The sequence below is a fragment of the Lynx canadensis genome, chromosome C1 (assembly GCF_007474595.2).
Source record: "Lynx canadensis isolate LIC74 chromosome C1, mLynCan4.pri.v2, whole genome shotgun sequence".
Lineage (NCBI taxonomy): Eukaryota > Metazoa > Chordata > Mammalia > Carnivora > Felidae > Lynx > Lynx canadensis.
Window position 1 is genome coordinate 194,316,456 of NC_044310.1, and position 21,102 is coordinate 194,337,557.

General features: G+C 35.4%; 1 protein-coding gene across 29 annotated transcripts in view; it reads left to right on the plus strand.

Moving 5' to 3' along the window:
• The window catches only part of MAP2 (microtubule associated protein 2), a 285,416-nt gene that overhangs the window by 179,400 nt on the left and 84,914 nt on the right, over window positions 1-21,102 (plus strand). For all 29 annotated transcript variants that reach the window (XM_030325899.2, XM_030325900.2, XM_030325882.1 and 26 more), the window contains one exon: window positions 2,722-2,799. The gene's annotated coding sequence lies outside the window, so the exon portion shown is untranslated. The remainder of the gene's footprint in view (window positions 1-2,721; window positions 2,800-21,102) is intronic.

Sequence of the window (21,102 nt, forward strand, 5' to 3'; positions counted from 1 at the left end):
CAGGGTCCATAAGGAGTTGGTGTACGGTTGAAAAGTCTTGTCCACCTCCTAGCTATGTGATGCTGGGAAGGGCACTTAAAGTCTGTTGGCCTCAGTTTTCTCATCTTTAAGTAGAGATAACAATAGTTACCTGTCATAGAGAGTAATCGTGAGGACTAAGTGAATTAATATATATGAAGTACTTGGAACATTGTGTGGCACAAAATAAATGCTGCATAAATGTTTGCTAATATTATTTTACGGATTTGTAGCCAGTATGTGTAAGATATCAAATACTGAGACTGTGTCAAATAATATTCTTAACAAAAACTGTTAAAGTATTTTAATCTTTTGATATGGAATAAAATGATCACTTCTAGCTGCACTGTGTTACTTTAAAATGACTATTCAATTTTATGTGCCTAGTGGAATAGGCCACAAGTTGCTTTTAAAAAATAAATCCCAGATGACATTTATCTCTTTTTCATAAAATAAAGTCTAGAAAGAAGCACAGCCATTTTAATTTTATAACAAACAAAAAAACCACAAAAGTCAGGATGATGGGTAAATGGGACATTATTTTTATGACTAAAATTGTTATGACTGAGTAACCTCAATTTTCTAGTAATGATCTCATCTTTTGGCCAATAATTTCCCAATTCTGTTGGAATTAAATTAGTTTTTAAGTGTTTAGGGCTGTAATTTCACTTTCATTCATATATAACTATTGAGTTAATATTTGGGAAGACTATAAAAGACAGGATATTAGTTTCTTAATATTGTTTTTGGTATTCCTCAAATGATGAACATGTTCTTTGATAACAGGTGTGAGCAAATGTTTTTGGTAAAGAGACAGATAGTAAACATTTGGGTCATGTATAAATACATGAAAGGCCATACAGTTTCTGTCACAGCTTCTCGACTGTGGCATTGAAGCATGAAAGCAGTCATAGACAGCAAAGAAATGAATGAACATGGCTGGATGCCAATAACACTGTATTTGGAAAAACAGGCAACAGGACAGATGCAGTCCATGGACCACAGTTTGCTGATCCTTGTTCTATGGAATTCTTTCTTGCTTTTAAAAAGGTTTACTAGGGTCCAAGAGACATGCATACATATATAATATGTACTTGCACATTATACACACACATGGACATGTACTTCAAAATCATGAAGATGTAGTGTAAAACATATGCACATGAAGGAATTTAAGGAAAATCGGGAATTTAAAGAGGAAACAAAGCATGATATTTTATTCAGCATTCATTAATTAAATACATGAGGACCCTTTCTCTCTGAACAAGGTCCAGAGCTCCTCTACCATTCTCTTTTTGCTCTAAAATCAACCTACAACATTTGATATGCTTTTAATCAAAGTTACTCTTAAAAATTTTTAAGTAGTCTTAAGTTATTGTGTATAGAACTCTGTATAATAATGTTATATATATATATATATATATATATATATATATATATATATATATTTTAAATTTGAAAAACACTGAGCTGAAATAGAGGGGGAAAAAACTGTTCAGACGTGTGGGCAGTGAAAACTTTTTTTCCCCTAAGATAACTGCCAAGTTATTTGAGAGATGGGAGAATTCTATTGTGTTTCTTCTTGCCTGCAGAATTTTATTTTTTTTTAATGTTAAGACTTTCTAACTTTAATATGCAGTAATAGACTTATTTGCTGCTGCATATGGAACATGGCCCAGTCAATGTTTGTTACTTTTGAATCAAACCCTGTCTGCTCATATCTCTATACGCATTGTTCTCTGAAGGGTGATAGAGAAGAAATGAGCCACCACTTCTTATCTTTCCAAGTTCATTTCCATTTCCTACTGGGTCTCAAAGAAGAGTTAATAGCTATCACACTTTGAGTCTTAGGGCCCTTTACTTATAGAATGACATCTTCCTTGAGGGTATATAATGGGATCCATCCACTCTACCAGGTGTGAAATCACACAGGGCCTGGTGATAACACATAGAGATGGATAGATTTAGATACCTGTTGTAAAACAGCAAGATTTCAAAGTGATTTCTGCCCTTGTTGTAAGTAAACACAAATCACTTATGTGTTGAGAATGGCTTAATGAGGTACAAAACCTAGTGCCTTCTAGTAATTGGGTTTATTTTCACATACCACTCCAGTAAGAAGTGTCCTGTATTGTTCTAGTGAAATTTCTAAGCAGAATTACTAATCCAGTATGACTTTTAGGATTATGAATGTCAAAGTAAGTTTCATACTGTATAGGGAAAATTTAATTGGTTGTTAAAAAATTCCTCTCCATCCTGTGCTGGAGGGAATCAGTGCAGCTGGGCTAGAGGCCCAGTCCTTTAAAGATATAATTAACAATTTACTAGGATGAATATATTCTCTTGTGAGAGAATACAGTTGCCTGCTATTTATTAGCTGAAAAAATTCAAACAATTAAAAATTTTATTTTTCCTTCGATATAATACTTAGGAAACTTCACTAGAGTGAAGCTAAAAAGTGAGGAAAAAGTGTGCATCTTTAACATTTTCATTTCTCTGTTCCAAACAAATGAAAGGGCACTTAGCTGGTTGTAAATGCTCAGTGTATGACCGTAGAAGAAACCATCATTAAATCCATCTTGCAGCCTCCTAGTTACCCAACAGAGCAAGAGAAAGCCACAAGTTGATCTACACGATGTAATAGATTTTTATATGGATCATAGATTATATTAATAATTTCCTAAATTCTTTTTTTTTTTACAGAAAGAAGCCAGAACATATTATTAACCCTTTGAGAATACAACATAACGAATTTTACCATTTTACTACTTCCTTGAGTAGGTAAGACCCTATCCTCTCTACAATAAAAGACTTATCCACGGTTTTGAAAAATAACTTGTTGTCAACCACATTTTTAAATGTTTATTTTTGAGAGAGAGAGAGAGAGAGAGCGCGCGCGCGCGCGAGCAAGTGGGGGAGGGGCAGAGAGAGACACACACACACACACAGAATCCGAAGCAGGCTCTGAGTTGTCAGCACAGAGCCTGACACGGGGCTCGAACTCATGAAGAGTGAGATCATGACCTGAGCCAAAGTCGGAGGCTTAACCAACTGAGCCATCTAGGTGCCCATGTCAGCCACATTAAAAAAAAAACAAACAAAAAAAAAAAACAACCAAAAAACTTTACTAAATAAATATCAATTTGTTTTGATAAGGGAGAAATATACATGAATTCTACAGCTAATAGATTTAGGTTTATTAAATTAGCACTTCAAAATGTTTTGAATGATTTAATAGTAAAAGAGTTGAAAAGATCTTTTTCTAAAATGAGGACCGAACTAAGCCTGTTTCTCCTGTTATGGGTAAAAACACCAGTGGTATTTTCTCAACACTTAGTATGTGCCAGATATGACCTGTATGACTTACTTCATATAACTAACCCCTGTGTTCCTTACAACAACTCTGTGAGTAGATGCAGGGATCATCCCCATTATACAGACTCAGGGTTTGACACAGAGGGAGAGGAGGCAAGTAGATGTAAGGACTTCACTCAGGTTTTATATATATGTCTGGGAAGAGCAGGCACCGGGAGAACGCCAGCCCCAGCTAGTATTGTGAGAATAATTTCATGTTGTGGTGTAAATGCCTAGCCATCAGATTCTCCTATGTTTTGAATTGGTTCTATCCAAATTTCAAGAAGAAAAAAAAATGTGTTTACCAAAAGAGTCATGGCAGGCAACATTTACTTTATATTTGCACTTGTTAGTTTATAATAGTTGCATGAGTAAAAAAAAAAGAATATATAAACTTTAGCTCAGTTTACAAGCAGAAAGAATTTTTCTTTTGTTTTACACCTTTCTTTAAACTCAAAATTCCTATGTTAAAGCAGAATAATATGATAGAAAGAATACAAATGAATGACTTTTTATTCTAGGAAATGGAGAATGTATTTTACTGTAACTAGTTACCCAATTTTAAATTGGGCACAACAATGTATGCTTTACTGTTTTCATGAATTCTTCATCACTTTATTTTTAATCAAGAAACTTTACAAAATTTTCAAATCAAAATACAGAAAACATATAACAATTACCTAAGTATCAGCCACATGGATTAAACAAGTGCTAATATTCAACTTTGTTCAGATCTTTTCTGATGAAATAAATCGTCATAGAGAGAACAAACGCTAACCCTGCTCCTTTTCCTTTCTTTCTGTAAGGTGTCATAATCCCAAAGATGATATATCCTTCCTATATGTGTTCTAAAACTTGAATGGTGTGTTTGAAACAATATGCCATGTAATTATTTACATTTTAAAAGTTTACATAAATGACATCATACTGTAAACTTCTTTTGCCTTCACCCAACATTGTATTTAGAGATTCAGCCATATTGAAACATGAAGATCTGGTTGACTCATTTTGTCATAAAGTTGACTTGTTGTAATGTTTCAATCTTGTGGTATTTAGTATTATAAATTACTTTTAACATTTTGAAGATTTAATGCCAAGATGGTTTAAGCATGGCTTTCAAGGTATCTTTGGCATTTGTATATAAGAATCCAAAGTTCTTAATATGTGATACTATGCTAATTCTATTTATATTTTAGTTTTTTTTTCCTAGTAGAAAATCATCCCTTTTACTGACTGTAAGAATCTTGCTAATTAATAGACTCATGTTTTGGTTGTTTTATAATGTTTTTGCCATAATATAATAATTGAAATGTTTTATTTACCCATGGATGAAACACCGACTATTCCCAAATACAATGTAAATATTGCCTCCAAAATTTAAAAGATATTTAAAAACTCTCTCAATTGGCCTACATTAATTGCTTATATTTCCTTCAAAAATCATGAGGGAAACTAAAAAAAAAAGGGACTTTTTCTCTAATTTTCTCTAACATTAAAGTTAATTCTAGCATTTGTTTAAGGTAAAAGAGATATCAATATGCATTAGTAAGATTTATAGACATAGAAGCTTTCATAACTTAATTTCTGGAGGGAGTAGATGAGTACCCTGGCTGTGTTGGGGAAGAAAGTAGAAATGAACTAACCTTTTCTGGGCGTATATGAGTAAATGCAAGACTGTGTATGCACCCAGATCAGAAGTGCAATGCAAATCTGCAGATGGGGAAATTGAAGTCCATATATGTCAGGCAGCTTAATCAAGATCATACAGTGATTGCAGAGCTAGATTCAAATTAATTTTTCTCAGACTCTAAAACTATACTGTCTACCAGAAAAAGAAAACCTACCTAACCTATTTGACACAGAAATAGCAGTTTCCTTTATTTCACTAATATTTATTGGGATCTTTTTATATGACTTGAAGACACTGATGTTAGAAAGGCAAGAAAGCCACAAGATCTACCCAGAGAGACAAAACAGGCTATTTAGGAGTGGCAAAGTTTCCTTCGGTAAGACCATAAAAGTGACTATTTCGTTAGATATCTCTATTTTGCTATGCTATGTTAACATCGTTTACCAGGTAAATTACCTTCCTGGTCACCTAACCATGCCAATTAGATTAAATTGAATGAGATAACAAGAGTAAAAATGCTTTGTAAATGACATAATCTTTATAATCAATTGCCATTATTACTAAATATAAATTTAGAATAAAGTATTTCAAACATAATACATGTAATTCAGACATAATACATGTAATTCAGATTCAGATTCAGAATACATAATACATGTAATTCAGATACCATGTAGAGCTTGGTATCTGTCTCTGAAGTTTAATAAGGGTCTTACTACTTCATGTAATAGCATCTCTTTGACACAAAAGCCCCATGTAAAGATTACAGTGTAATAAACAACCCTGACGATTGGTTTATTTTCAGCCTTTACTACCTATTAGAAGCATCTTGTTTAACTCCCTTAAGCTTCACAGCAGATAATAACGGTACCAAGCTGGTGTCCATCCAGAATGTGATCATTTCTCATTCTCTCTACTTGTACCATTGGAATCCAGTCTCTCTCATCTTGAGCACTGCAGTAGCCTCCTGTGCTCAGTCTTGCTCTCCTATAGTCTGTTCTTCACATAATGTGATCTTTTATAAATCTTAATTGATATGACTTTTTTGTTCAAAATCCACCAGTGGCTGCCCCAAATCCATCAATAGTCAGAATAAAGCCCACGCTCCTCCTGTGGCCAGCAAAGTGCTATACGAACTGGCATCTTCTACCTCTATGGCATCATCTCAACCTCCTTTTCCCCCACCAAGGGGACTGTGTGACATTCTGAGCTGTGTCTAGAACAGTGTCTCTATCTTGGTGGATTCTCACTTGCTAAGGGGACTGAATAGGTATGTAAAGGGTACTGTGGAATACACACTATGTCTTTAATACACACATCAGTGATGGTTGTTGCCCTTTTCAGGATTCTTTCAGTTTGTTTTAATTGAGGCAATTGCTTCTGGGATGCTGGGGAGCTTTTGTGCACGATTTGACGCACAACTTTATAACATTATGATAAAACTTTACTGATAAATAATCTTGAATCTTAATTTACAGTCCTAAAACCACAGAGAGAAATTAAACACAAATCAGCTGGGTAGATATGACAAATCCATTTTAAGAGCAGAAAATATTTATTTTATAATTACATGCCATCCTTTAAATAAAAATATTAAGACTTGGTACAACATGACATTGCTTAGATTTTGCTTTATCTTTAGAATAGATGGGTATCTTTTCATCACTCATAGATGGGTGAATTTTAGCCCTTAAGACAATTTTCTGTAAAACAGGCTGACTTTTTTTCTTTTACTTTTACAGTATTCCTTAGGAACAGCACTTGATGCGTATTTACATTGCTGAGAACATCTGGCAAGAGAAAGACAAACAATAGGACCGCAATGTCCCCAACAGTTAGGGAAAAGAGAAGGAAAACCTGGTATTTTCACTATCCTCTCTGAAAATAAGTACCTTGTCTTACACTGGTTACTATCTTATCAGCACTCAGCTTTGACCCATGGCCCTCTATGTGAATAATTTTAAAGGCAGATTAAACATCCTAAAAATAAACTCAATTGGTAAATTAGGATATCAGATATCTCCTTTATGAAAGCCTCTTCTAATCTGTACTATCAGCTTGCAGTTATACACAGACCCCAAATTGTTCTGGCTCTTACTGAGCAAGAACCTATTCCAGGGGTGAGGTTTTGAAGAAAGATGTCTTATGGTTAACTAGAGACAGAAAAAGGGAGAATTGCCCACATACTCTGGCAGGAGTTAAAATAACAATAACAGTCCTCCTACTAAACAGGCTGAGTCATAAGCACATTCTACTGATTTCTCAGCAATTCCGAGCAGATTGTTTGGGCTGCAATTCTGTAGGCAGAGGTGGGCACCACCTGCTGCAAAAGGCTCGGGTTCTTGTCAGGGCGATGCTGTCAGCAAGTCTTGCCTTTTAACAGTTTGGCCAAATGGAGGTAGGAAAACACAACAATTTGGTGCCGATGAGCACTTTTTCTAATGCATAGAGTATACGAATGATTATTATGCATTGAGTTCTTTTGCTGGCCATGAGTATAACTGACTTAAAGAAGGAGGCTTGGGGCGCCTGTCGGTTGGCTCAGTTGGTTAAGCGTCCAACTTTGGCTCGGGTCATGATCTCGCGGTCCGTGGGTTTGAGCCTCACATCGGGCTCTGTGCTGACAGCTCAGAGCCTGGATTCTGCTTTGGATTCTGTGTCTCCTCTCTCTCTGCACCTCCCCCGCTCGCACTCTGTCTCTCTCTCAAAAATAAATAAACATTATTATTATTTTTTTTTTTTAAAGAAGGAGGCTTACTGTGGGAGGTCTTAAAAATCAACTCTTGTTGGATGTTTGCCTTCAGAAAATTCTTGACCAGTTGCAGGGCCCTTGTCTCAGTCAATTCGGGAAAGGAATGAAAGCCAATGGAAATCTACATTTTTGCTTAAAGAAAGTGGGAAAATTATGTAGTTACTGAGGTACTTCATAATCCAAGGACTGGATACTCTTGCTCCCTCAGTTCAGCCTCCAGTACCTTTACCTGAACCTTTCAGTGACCTTCAGAGTTGCCCTTTTCCTGACTCTTTTACAACCCGACTCTCCTGCATGCAGGCACCACGTGATTTTTTTTCTTGTGCATCAGATCGTTTCTTTTTCCTACTTAAAATTTTCCTATAATATAAAGTATCAAACTCAGTAAACACCCTTCAAAACTGGGCTCCCAGGGGCCATTTCTGGACAACCTCTAATCCGTCTGTCTACTCAGCTGCCTTTCCTTCATTCCAACCATGGCAGACAACTTGTTGCTTCTTCTTCAACTTAATTAATTCTCTTTGTAAGCCATGTTTTTCTCTCACATTACACTTGTCTTTGTTATTTCCGCAACTCCTGCCTAAATACCTAGATTCCCCTTGTCTGCCTTAGAAAAGCTATGTGTTTTCAATCCATATGTCATAGCATTAGGAGGGCTAATTGCACACACAAATAGATCCAGAAATGTATTATCACATTATTTCTTGCTCACTTAACAGTCCTGCATGAGTGTTTGGATTGGGAGCTTATCTGTCTTTTTTACAGATTTGTGGGATTCCTTTTAGACAAAGGGATCTTTCCATTCATGGCTTTACTTTGTCATTGTCTCCATCCAGCTGCTAGAGGGGCAAAGACCAGGGAGGAGTACATAGGCATTGTATATGAGCCAAACTTCCATTGGCTAGAGCTGAATTATATGACTACACCTAACTATAAGGATGGTTAGGAAATACATTCCTGCTATGTGCTCCAGAAAAAGAAGAAAGAGATTCTGATAAACTGTTAGCTGACTCTGTGATACCAAAGGAAAAATCTGTCTCCAGTATAAATATATTTGAACATTTGGATCAAAAACTCAAACCCTGGTGAAAAGAGATGCCAATCATACCATGGGAACAAAACTATGAATCATTATTTCAGTAACATGTTAAAACAGTAAATGTATTTAATACATCAGCTTATCGATGCTGATTTTTAAAATAGTACACAAATAAGATATTTTTTAAAACCTTCTTTATAGAAATAAGCATTGTGTCCAAGAAGATAATGGCTAAGAATAGCATAGTGCCTAATACCTTTAGTTTTTTAATAACTTCTTGCTAAGTGAATCAACTGATTAATTAATAGATGAAGAAAGCTTAATTGAGGGGCAAAATGAATATTTGTACTTTGACAAATTTCTAAAATTCATTATAAAAAGACATGACTGAAGTGGTCAAAACCCATTTTGAACTGAAGAAGGATGTGTCCTTTTAAAGAAAAATAACGAGTAAAGATAAAATATTGAGGGGAAAAACCCGGTTTGTACTTTTGCAAAAAATTTTTCAAGAACTTTTATGTTTTGATGAACTCACAAATAATCATAACAGACTTCACAGTATATTTTGTGTTTGTTCCATGTATTTATTTGGAGTAAATATTGCTATTTGTATGAAGGGTAGCAGTCCATCTATTTTTTATGAATGGAATATCATGTCAACTAAATATTCCATAAAATCAACTTATCTGCTAAATAATTCTGTCATGGAGTTTCAGTTTCCTGTGACTGTGGAATGCTTGGGTGAGTGACTATATTGCATTACAGAAATGTATGATCACTGGTTTTTCCTGGAAGGTTAATATTCCTTTACCCTTTGAGAATAGGTAGCAATTTAATAAAGTTCTCATGGCATCAGAGAAAAACTGCCTTTTCTACAAGCACAGAAGGAAGGGAAGTCTGATGCTTTAGCCTGTGCGGGAAGAATGGGAGGTGATGAACAAAAATCCAACATGGCTGATCCTGGAATCCTGGAGGCTGATTCCTTCCATATCTCTGTCAGATCCTTCTTCCTGAGAAGTAGAATGATTTACTTAAACCTTCTAATTTCTTGTGATTAATTTTTTTTTTTTTACTCTCCACCCCTGCACTTTTTTTTTTTTTAAATGAATGTCAAGGACTCCAGTTGTACGATGTGCTCAGTAATTACTACAGGAAGCAGTTTGATTGTGACACAGTTGTAGTCTCTGTGAGAGAAATTTAGAATTCACTAAAGCAATACTTTAGTGAGGGGGTGCCAAAGCTTGAATCATTTAAAACCACTGTGATCAGAACTCTAGGAAAAATACGGTAGTAATCAATGCCAAATAAAGAGCAAAGGACCAAAACAATCAAATAGACCTTTTTCTAAGGCAGACTGCTGTGGTTGGGAAGCAGTGTGCACACCTTTTTGTTTTTAGTTTTCATTTTCTAGCATATGTTTCTTTTCAAAGTTGGTCTTGTTTTTGAAACCTAAGAAATCTAAAGGAAACTTTGTTTTAAAAAAGGTGTTTAAGGACCACCCGCCACAGTATTTGTGTTTCCTCTGAGTTCATCTCATCAGAGATGCTTCTCTGACTATCCTATCGGAAAAAAAAAATGACTTCTTGCCTTGCTATCTTCTTCTCATTTTTGATTTTATATTAAATATATTAAATGATAAATTTAGTAATTTAATATTAAAAGGAAGTTCATATTCTCATATGAAATATTACAGTTTACATTTTAATTAGGGTGTTGGTTACTGTATGATCACCTCATTAAAATGTCACTTTCATTAGGATAGGAAGTTTGTACGACCTGGGGCATTTTGAGAGACCTCCCTGTGTCTCAGTCTAAATGTCTTATATCTTCCCCCATCTCCAGTCCCACTGCTATCTTCATTCAAACTCAATGTTGCTCTCTCATTGATTATTACATTATTGGCCCTCTATCTACTTTTCCTGTTTCTGATCATAACCTGCAACTCTTTCTCTGGCTCATCTCATCAGCATATATTCAAAGTTTCTCAGTGATAGGCTGTTAAAGATGATACAAGTTATACTTCACAGCCTGACAAGCAGAGTGCTTTATCATCTAGATGCTTGCCTCTCTTGGCAGCATCTTCTGCTACACTGGTTCCTGGCATTCCAAAACATCCCTTGACGTTTTCTAGCACATTTCCAGTTCTCTCTCTGCATGTCTTTGTATTGCCGTTTTTGTGTATAGAATTGTGCCCCTGTCCACCATGAATACCCTTCAACACTGAAAGCAAGTGTGTCATTCTGAAGTCTCCCATGGCTTTCTGATTTCTTGGGAACTTCCATTGACTCATTTAATACCTCTCTTAAAGCATTTGTCATATTGTTACTTAAATATGTGTTAAAGTGTTAGTTTCTCTCAGTAGCTCCTGAAGGCCAAAAGTGAGTCTTGACAGTATTTTCATAACCTCAGCATCTAGAACCATGCCTGTGACAGAATAGGTATTTAATAAATATTGTTAAATTTCACCATCAGAGGAGAAAATTTTCTGATCTCATATTTCTCTCTTTTACTGCCTATGCTTAATGCACCTGCCTCACTTTTTATTTTCTTGTAGATAAGGATGAGTGAGGTAGTCTCTGTCTTATATGTAAATTATTCCTGAAAAGACTTTTATACTTTCTAAGAAATGTTGGTTTCCTTTATGTTTCAGGTCTATGGTTTCTCAAAGGAGATGTGACTATGTATTGTAATTTATATTATCCTGAGCTTACCAAGAAAATATTTATGTTTACTGAAATGTTTGTTTCCTTTTGTCTCAATGATTAAAATTCCAGACATGGAATATAGTTTTAGTTAAAATATTTAATTCTAATTTATTTTTTAAGTTAAAGAGAGAAAAAGGTGGAAAAGATGAAATTAAATCTCGATGCTTAGAAATTCTCAACCAAAGTTTCCCCTGGAAATATGGATCCCAGGTCAAGGTAAAGAACAGTTGTTTATAGCCATTTTCTTGGGAAAAACAAAACAAAACAAAACAAAACAGTTATCTAGAGCATTCTTATATCACTGAGTTTCTTGATTCCATCTTGAGTTCACATTTTTTACATAGCTTAACTCTGAAATTCCTAACTTAATTTTGGAGAGTTTTCTCTCCTCTATTTACCTCCTATTTTAGCTATTAATAAAATATTTTGAAAAAGCCAAAGAAGCAAAGTCTTTTGATCCCACACTTTGTTGGATAAAGATACTGCTTTTTCCATCTATTTCAGTCAAACCCTTTTCAATAGGACCAGTTATCCTAAGTGTAGACGAGGAGTCTATTAGTACTTGGTTTGGCCAAATGGAGATCTATGAGCCATGTTCTGAAAGTCCCATACCCATGTCCTCTAATCTGATGCTATATCCTGACATCTCTCTTTTTTAATAGTACATCACTTTTTTTTTAAATGTTCATTTATTTATTTTGGAGAGAGAGACAGAGAGCACGAGCGAGGGAAGGGCAGAGAGAGAGAGAGGGAGAGAGAATCGGAAGCAGGCTCATACTGAAAGAGCAGAGCCTGATGCAAGGCTCGAACTCAACAAACATGAGATCATGACCTGAGCCGAAGTCGGAAGCTAACCAACTGAGCCACCCAGGTGCCCCAGTACATCACTTCTTTATAGGCTTTCAGAAATAGTAAGAAAAACATTTTTCATTTTAATTATCAATGTTAAGGATTTTGAGGAACCTCAGGTCAATTTGTGATTTTTTTTTCCTTTGTTTTGAAAGCCTTTCTTTGAAAGGCTCTATCTATAGCCTTTAAAAAGAACACCATGTGGAAATACTATGCTCTCCCATTGTTGAGAAGCCATTTCTTAGTCTATATATTTATTTCTGGTGCCCAAGTTCTTCAGTGTGGAATTGAAAAGAATTTCAAAAAAATGTTTTAGAGATTCACAGTAGAGACAGGAAGATTTTCCAGATTGTTCTATTCACTGCTTTGAAAAAAATATTAAGGTGGATTCTTGGATTTTTTAGGTTAAAAATCCAAAAATCACAAAGTGCCAAACAAAAGCTCAGACAGTATCTACCTAAATGATGCAGATTTACAGTGGTCATGCTTTTCTGGTTTCAGTTCATCTGGAAACCAAGGAAGGTGAGGAGCAGTCCACAGTGACCCTGTCTTTTTCAGAGATGTTACCACCAGTAACACCTCTAACCTGTGCAGAGACTTCTCAGCAGCCCTATCTGACCCCTTTTCTGCCCTTCTCCTGTTGCCATTAAAAAAGCATAAAGTTCCTATCCTTTATTAATTCAGTGGCTATGATGAACTGTTAAAAATGTATTGGGTTTAAATTAAAAGTAAGCACTTCACAATGAATATATTTAAAAAATTAATATGCTTCCTCAATTTTTTTGTGACTTTCCTATACATGTATTTCATTTTAAAATTAATTTAACATTTCTTACATTCCAAATCATGTTTTTATTTGCTCTTGGCCAGTGTTAAGTCTGTTATTTGCCTGACTTGACCATGGTAAGTCTACTCTTATATCAAAATATTTTACCTATGAGCCTACCATCTAATATTGCCACATCTGTGCCTACACTAAGACTTTCACACATAAGACTGGAATATATTATAGAAAAATTTACCATTGTGGCTATTTGTTTACTTGAATATTTTTTCCAGTCCAGTTTTTTACCTTCTCATAAACATAGACAAATTACATACATTTCAGTCCTGGAGGATTTAGCAAATTTATGTCCTATCATATCACTCCAGAAGTCTGGCAGAATACAAATAACAAGCCATGAAAATTGACTTGATTTCTCGAATTCACTCCAGGGCACACGAAGATATGTCTGCTCAGAGAGATACGTCAAGCAGTATATGAAGACAATTGAATCAGACCTGAGTTATGAGGGAAGTCCAAATGATAAGGCCCAACTCAGCTGATGGAGTGAGCAAGGCTACTTTCTACTTAGAATTCCCCTGAGTCACCATTACAGCCAGCTGTACCACAGCACAACGTAGCACACAGACTGCCCTAAATCCAAAGAAAAAAAAAAAAAAGAAAGAAAGGAGAAATTGATCTACTGTATATGACTCATACTTTACTCTTATATGACTCATATTTTACTTTTCTCTAGAAGACAATTAGAACTAGATTTGGGGTTCTCCGTGGATGTAAAATTTTGGTGTATTTAAAAATGCATGTAATGCAGGGGCGCCTGGGTGGCGCAGTCGGTTAAGCGTCCGACTTCAGCCAGGTCACGATCTCGCGGTCCGTGAGTTCGAGCCCCGCGTCGGGCTCTGGGCTGATGGCTTAGAGCCTGGAGCCTATTTCTGATTCTGTGTCTCCCTCTCTCTCTGCCCCTCCCCCGTTCATGCTCTGTCTCTCTCTGTCGCAAAAATAAATAAACGTTGAAAAAAAAATTAAAAAAAAAATGCATGTAATGCAAATATTTTGCATTCTTCCTTTTTTCTTTTTAAATACGTATGACTCAGAAGGCTTATATTCATTTAGCACCTGCTTTGTCCTCTTTCATTGCATTTACTGTGATATATTGTACCCTACATTTTTCAAACGTATCTGCTTTCCTCTATATAGTGTGAGCTGTTTATGGTCAGAATCTGTATCTTAACCACATCATAAGATGTGATCATCCATTTTCATTCTTCCTAGAAAGACTCCCCTCCTTTCTTTGGCTAGTTCCTACTTGTTCTTTAAACTCAGGTCAGGGGTTACTTCCTCCTGGGAGTACTGGTTGACTGACTTCCCAGTGTGGTAGGAGCTGTTCATGTGCCTCTACAACTTCCTGACTGCGTGTACCATGCTGTATTTTTGTTATTGGTTTGTCTGTGAGACCCTTTAGCAAAAGGGCTACATATTTTTCTTATATCCCCAACGTATCTTTTCCCTATTGCCTGATACATGAAGCCTTTCCATTAATGTTTTAGAGACAGTTTTCAAACAATTATTTGTTTAATGAATTAAGATTTGTAATCTTAGAATTGGAAGGCATTTTGGCAGTCATATAAGCCATTGCTCCATCAGTCAAAACCACAATTGATTCTATAACATTCATCACAGGGTGGACATTTGGCTTTTGCTTAAATACATCCACTGTCAAGGAGTGCATTAAGTTCAAAGAAATACATATAACAAATGCTATGACATTGTATGGTAAGTCCATGTACTTACTGTATTTGGAAAAAGATTTTAAAACATGTTAGAGACAGCATCACATGGCTTGCAACTGTGGAAGGAGAATTGTTCACCAAAAGATAAAGGAACTGAGGAGATCAGATAAAGTACGAGGAAACAGAATAAATGGAATCTTGCTTATCATTCCCCAGGTCTTCACTCTTCCTTCTGTCTTAAATAGCTAATAGCAGGTTCCTTTCATGGAAAACCATAAGTCATTAATTTTTGAATATATGGTTCTACACATCCTTCACTTCCAATTCTCCATTCTTCTTTTATTTTCTTTTCATGACTGTCATTTCCTTCTCCAGCTTTTTGGCTTTTGTTTGGTTGGTTTTTGTTTTTAATTCTAGTATCTTATTTTGTGGTATATGACACAGCCTTCAAGTTTACCCAAGTCATGGCTCTATTCCCATCTCCTATAAAGAAATCTCTGAAGCATCTTTTCCTCAAGTAATGATTGTTGTTTTTAGATCATAACCACTTGAACATCCAGCCAGTGCCTTTCCTATTATGGATCTTAGGTGTCCAGAACTAAAGGATCTTCACTTGGTGGTGGTGCAAGTAAATACTTGTGACTTAATTTTTCCTTGGGGATGTCTGCTATTCCATAGAATATTCTTTAAATTGATACCCAAAAGAGATTTATATTTACAATGTTTTGTTATATGACACTGGACGAAGTCTGATACATCTAAAATCAGATTTCAACTGGAAAAAGTTTAAAACAAAATCATTAATTGTCCCAAATCCAAATTACAATTTCCCTGATGCTCAAATTTATGCTTATTTAAAGAAAACGTTAGTCCAATTATTATGATTGAATTTCTCCTTGTTTGGAAAAGAAAAATATTGATGTAAGGGTCAAAATGTATTTGTTGAATGCTTCAGTAGTTTGTTTCATGTTTATGAAATTAATACTCAGGTTTAGTGTCATATGTAAGTTTACAAACCTAGTAAGTGGGAGAGCCAGGATTCAGGCCTAATTTTCTGGTTGTAAATCTATTATTTATTCTACCGTATCTTAGTACCTAAGTGCTGGTCCTTAATAAATATCATCAGTAGGAGCTAAAGCTTTAGAGCATTTTATAATATTTATTTCTGAAATGTATATAAGGTATTTATTAGTCGTCTTAGTGGGAAAGAGGAATCAGAAATAACGTAGAGCTGGGAAGTATAGCTTGTACACTAGTCACATAAAGTGTCTTACCCAGCTCAGTATGGTAGGTTGTTATCAATGGAGCAGTCTTGCGAAGTTAGTGTTATCTGGATTGGCCTTTCTAGTTCCAACCCCATTCCACTATCTCACTATTTGGTGAAAGAGCAAACAATGATATGGATATTAGTAGATTTGGCTCCTCATTCTAGATTTTACTAGAAGTGTCTAATTTGGTGAAACAATTTACTCTCTTTGGCCTCAGTTTTTTAATTTGGGATAAACCATGTATGGATGCTATTGCTAAAAACGTTCAAAAGGCATAAGTAATAACAAGTAATAGGTAGGGTTTATTGAGCACTTCCAACTTGCGTGGGATTATGCTTTATTTCTATTAGCTTATATAATTCCACCAATAACCTCACACTGGGTTTTGTACTTTGAGTTCATCATCATCAGAAATAATTATGCATCCATCAACTCTCTTCATACAAATTGTTTATTAGTCATGGTGTGTAATGAAGAATGAATCATCCTTCTAGGTATTTTACAGTCATCCTGAAAAAGAACAGAGAAGGCATGAAACAAATATCTGGATTCTCAACTTAAGTTTCTCATGTCAGCACGAACTTTTCCCTCAGTTTTGCATAGAAGACAAAGAGAAGGAATAGAGGGTTATAGTCATTTCATCAACAACTGTTTAAGCTTTGAACTCAGCATTTATAAGCAAAGATGTGCGTTCTACATAAATTTCTAATACTCTTAGGGACCAAAACAAAAGTTTCTGTTTTGTGGTACTGGTATGGATAGTAATAGTATAAAGCATAATTGAGCCTACATGGAAAAGGGAGACAGCATTCATTAATTGCATTATATAACTGGTTGTTTTATTCTTTTGTTCATTCTTGGATATGCAGCAGTACAAAATTATAATCCCAGTGTTTTTATTGAATTGGTACATTACATGATGACAGGGCAGAACATATCATAGAAAACATTCTAGAACTGTCCATGCCAAGAGCATTATAAAAATGGAGTCCTGCCTATCTGGCACACAGTGTATTTTTCCTTTAGATTTTCCAAGCTCTCATTGTTTCTCTTTTTGCCATTTTTTGAGAGTATTTAATGTTGCCTGGTAATAACTATAATCAGTGACTATTTCTGTGCTTTGTGATCTTTCTAATACTGTAATCCGAAGAAAAACAGTGAGGTTTGTGGTTATATGGGAATCCTGAGAGAAAAAGTTATACTCTACTAAATGATATTTTCAGCATGCATCTAAATTATCAAGATAGTAAAACATTCAGTTACTACTTTGAGAGCTTTGCTAGTTCAGATTATCACATATTCACACCATGTTTATTACCCTACATCCATTTCTAAAATGATCTAATGAGGGGCGCCTGGGTGGCGCAGTCGGTTAAGCGTCCGACTTCAGCCAGGTCATGATCTCGCGGTCCGTGAGTTCGAGCCCCGCGTCAGGCTCTGGGCTGATGGCTCAGAGCCTGGAGCCTGTCTCCGATTCTGTGTCTCCCTCTCTCTCTGCCCCTCCCCCGTTCATGCTCTGTCTCTCTCTGTCCCAAAAATAAATAAACGTTGAAAAAAAAAAATTTAAAAAAAAAAAAAATAAAAAAAAAAAATAAAATGATCTAATGGATAAAGAGAATTATAACTGGATTTGAGATATTTTAAGCAAATGCACTTTTGTCCTTAACCATTAATGAGTGTCAGGGAGTATCTAGAATAAATATTCTAAAGACAATTTGAAGATGTGGATAGACTGACTAAGGACAAGTTACTGCTCGCAAAATGTGAAGTAGATTTTACCACAAACAATGGGTAATTCTAAACATTCTTCTGAAACATTTCTACCTCCTTCAAGTAGGATTAGACACAGCAGCAAACTGGCATGCTCCCAGGAATCTGACTAAAAGAAGCTGGTCCTGTGATTGGACTAGGTTGCTTCATCATAAATGTACTAGACTGAGGAAGTAAAAGCTTCAGCCTATATTTGTGAGAATGATCATGTGACCTATCAAGATTATTGTCTTAACCTTTTACTCCACTTATTCTACAAGGTGTTTGTGTGTGTGTGTGTGTGTGTGTGTGTGTGTGTGTGTGTGTGTGTTTCTATCTTCCCTGTTCTTTTCTGAAGTCCTATGTAGCAGGCTTTCCTGAAAGCATGAGTCTTCCAATTTTCGTATATCAGAATCACCTGTTGGTCTTGTTAAACTACCAATCAATTTCCAAGCCCCATGCTCAGAAATTCTAATTTATCAGATCAATACTGGAGGTAATTGGTTGGAAACACTTTTAAGGTACATTGGAATGGATGAATGCCAAAGAATGTGTCAGTTTCATGATTTTAGTACCTTTTCTGAAACGAGATAAAAGAGTTTATCTTAAAGGTATTTCTAAACCGACATTCACATGGTCTCTGTTATGTATACTAGGTCTTACCCAGGTGTAGTTACTCTTTGCACTTGGTGTCATTTTTTACATGTTCTCCAATGGACTTAGAACTTGAGAGAATGCCAAATCCTAACCATTAGACCACCAGGGAGCATCTGGAGTTAGGACTTGAGTCCAAATCTACTGTGCCTGAAAAATTAGGTTCAAAAAGATTCTCTTCTCACCCAGTGAGCTAGTGTTGGCCAAACATCCCATAGCTGACAGAACCTTTTTCTATGTGTTTATCTTGAGGTTGGGGATTGATGAATAATTCATTCAACATTTAACAAATATTTGAAACCCAACTGAAGACTAAATGGCATTTTGGACAGTTTGTATATTACTATCATGTTTTCTTTGTGTGCATCTTACTTTTGCATGACCCCTTTCAGACTTTGAAAGAAAAATATGAAAACCTCCCTAGGTAGGCAGAAAATTAAAAAATGGTTTCTTTTCAGTGCAATGTGTCTCTGATTTGCATCTTTAGCCCTGAGAAAAGAAATTCACTTGGTACTTCAGGAAGACAATAGAGCTGTAAGGGACATTTTATTCTTGGCGTTTCTACTTAGTTTTTATTTCTTCCCTTGAAATAGTGGAGAAAATGTGACAGTCGTATCTTATTTTCTTGTATCTTCAAGTGTTCAGGGCATATGTTCCTAGAAACTTTTGTTTGGTGCACTTAAATAAATGTATCTATTTGCTCCTTGTTGTAAAGAACAGGAAGTATAGGAACTATCAGAGCTTATCAAACTATTTTTTTGCTAGTACAGGATTCAGGTAGTCCAATGATAGATGGAGGTCTAAATGAAAATGCTTCTCTTTTCAAACTGGGCTTAAAATGCATTAAGTTTTAATGTGCATATATTAAACCTTCAGGGAGAACCAACAAAAATGTGTTTTTTGGACATCATCAATATAAGTCACTTCTCATTTTAAAGTTATCATTCACTTACTACCAACATTTGCTAGAATAGTAATTAAAAGAGTACTCTACGGAAGATAGCTAAAAGAGAAATACTGGTTTTAGAAAACTAAGTAATGTTAGGGGCGTCTGAGTGACTCGATCAGTTAAGCGTCTGACTCTTGATTTCAGATCAGGTCATGACCTCAGGGTTCTTGAGCTGGAACCCTGAGTCAGGCTCTGTGCTGCTAGCATAAAGCCTGGTTGGGATTCTCTCTCTCTCCCTCTCTCTGCCCCTCCCCCACTCATGTGTGTGTGAGTGTGCTCTCTCTCACTCTAAAAAAAATAATAAAACAAAAATAAACAAAAAAACTAAGTAATGTTAGTTTTTGCAAGAACTCATATTTGTCATGTGACTTTGTTAACCTATAACCTATCTGAAAGATCTAGAACATTAAGGCCTTATAAATGTTCTCTGTGGAAAAAATTTAAGTCTTTTTGTATTTTATTCATTTTATATACATGAGGGGTAATATGAGAGCTACTGTGTGCTAAATAATATTATATAATTTAAAAAAATTTTTTTTTTTAACATTTATTTTTGAGACAGAGACAGAGCATGAACAGGGTAGGGGCAGAGAGAGAGGGAGACACAGAATCTGAAACAGTCTCCAGGCTCTGAGCTGTCAGCACAGATCCCGACGCGGGGCTCGAACTCACGGAGTGTGAGATCATGACCTGAGCCAAAGTCGGACGCTTAACCGACCGAGGAACCGAGGCACCCCTATATAATTTTCTCAAAAGAGTGATACCTTAAAGTAAATTGTTAGAAGGCAATAGGCATGGTCATTATTTATTTATAATATATAGTTTGCCTGATTTTAGAAAAGATTTGACAAGTTTTACAATTAAAAACAGAACATAGTACCACAGTCTTAGGCTGGGAAATACTGCAGTGAAGCATTAAAGTTCCTAGTAATTAAAGAAAGATATCAAAAGTGATACATTACTTGATTGTCTAGGAAATGTCAAAAATCAGCAAAATAAATATATTTGAAATTCCAATATAAATTACTTTATTGTGTATATTCTTGTGCAAGGGACAATCATATCACAAAAGGCAATGTTTTCAAGAATGGCTTTATACAATTAGAAGCGGACTTTCAGGTTGCCTGTAGGCCAGTGCAAATTTTTTTCACACACACAAAAAGCAGTGCCTATAGATATATATGAATTCATATAAGTATCTAGATAGATACTCAGATAAAATCCGGAGTTTTGAAACATAGACCATTACAGTCTTAGACCTGGGCAATTTGAAAAGCAGATGTATTTAAATATAGTAGAATCTTAATATAGGAGAAATATAATTATTGATATTATAATAAATATTCCAGTAATCTGATAAATAATAGTGGTGCTGACTGGTACACCTATCCATAGGCTACAAAATGTATCTCCAGGAACCTAAATTAGTTATAATATTGATTTATTTATTTATTTATTTATTAAGTAATTAAAAATTGGAATTTATCTGTCCCAAGCTATCGATTGAATTTTGCCATACAGACATGTTTTATGTTAAGTTAGGCATTTAATTTTGTTGTTGTTGTTGTTGTTCCTTGTGTATCTTACTTGTATAGCTCTTCTCTTTCTTGGGATTTCTTAA